Below are 888 nucleotides of genomic sequence, written 5' to 3' on the forward strand. Positions count from 1 at the left end.
AAATTAGCAGGGAAATGGATGGACCTGGAAAGTGTTATTTCAATGGGGTAACCCAAACTCAGAAAGATAAATATTACATGATCTCTCTTATACATGTATCCTTGTTCAGAATGTCTCAATGTATGTATAAATAAGGTGATTGTGGGCATGAGTTATCGAACTAAAACAGAGACCTTGAGAGAGGAAACAGGTGTCCAGGACAATAGGACACATGTGACAAAAATATGGAAAGGAGGCCCTGGGAATTGAAAGAGGGACAGGCAAATCAACACAGAAAAATTTTGTTTGAAAATATCATAATGAAACGTAATGGTTTGTATTCTAAGTAAAATAAATAAATATTCTATTTAATTGTCCAGCTTAAAATTGTTATTCCAGCTAATATACTGTTCAGTTTTGTATGTCTTTCACCTCTATATAAATAGGAATAAAATTTTTGTGTTTCCTTACTTACCACTGAGCCAATATTGTCTGTATAAAGTTAGTCCATGTTGGACATATGCTGTCATTTCTCATTTCTATTTCTATAAGCATTCTGCTGTGAATGCTTATCCATTATCTTATAACAGAAATTGTTTTTCATTATTTGTTTGTTTGTTTGTTTGTTTATTTATTTATATGTGTGTGTTCAAGGAGTGAAGACAGGTGTCACAGTGGTCACCACATCAAGGTCACATCACATCACATCAAGGTCAGTGGGCAACTTAGTGGAGATGGTTTTCTTCTTCCACGTTTTTTTTTGTCACTTCCTAGGATTGATCTTGCACAGCCAGCTCCTTTACCATCTTGAAGCCTCTTGATGTGACATTAACGGTTTTGCTTTCCTTAAAGATAGTAACTTGGCCCTAGGCTATCCTCCCGTCTGGGAATGAGCAGATCCAGGGCTGT

Source organism: Mastomys coucha, unplaced genomic scaffold (assembly GCF_008632895.1).
Source record: "Mastomys coucha isolate ucsf_1 unplaced genomic scaffold, UCSF_Mcou_1 pScaffold3, whole genome shotgun sequence".
Taxonomy (NCBI): Eukaryota; Metazoa; Chordata; class Mammalia; order Rodentia; family Muridae; genus Mastomys; species Mastomys coucha.